This window comes from Otolemur garnettii, unplaced genomic scaffold (genome assembly GCF_000181295.1).
Source record: "Otolemur garnettii isolate 467f Iridium unplaced genomic scaffold, OtoGar3 scaffold00104, whole genome shotgun sequence".
Taxonomy (NCBI): domain Eukaryota; kingdom Metazoa; phylum Chordata; class Mammalia; order Primates; family Galagidae; genus Otolemur; species Otolemur garnettii.
This window is the reverse complement of record NW_003852499.1, coordinates 3,146,615-3,146,917: the sequence shown is the minus strand read 5'-3', so window position 1 is coordinate 3,146,917 and position 303 is coordinate 3,146,615.

Below are 303 nucleotides of genomic sequence, written 5' to 3'. Positions count from 1 at the left end.
GGTACAAAGTCAGTCTCAATGAATAGCTATTACCGGTGTACATATCCCTCCACTCCCTCTCACTTCACACTCCACCCAACCCTAACTCCACCGTTTTTATAGTGTTTCCTTCATGGGATGAAGGAAGTGATGATGAAGGAGCTCATGGAAGGAGCTGGTGAAGCTCTAAGCCTAAGCCAAGTGGGCACGACCATGGCAGATCTAGAGTCTCCTCTGCAATTATAAAGAGTGCCATGGAAGGGCACACCCACAACAGGGGGAAAAGCTGCTATGAGCTTGCAGAAGGATCCCTGGGGGTGAAAC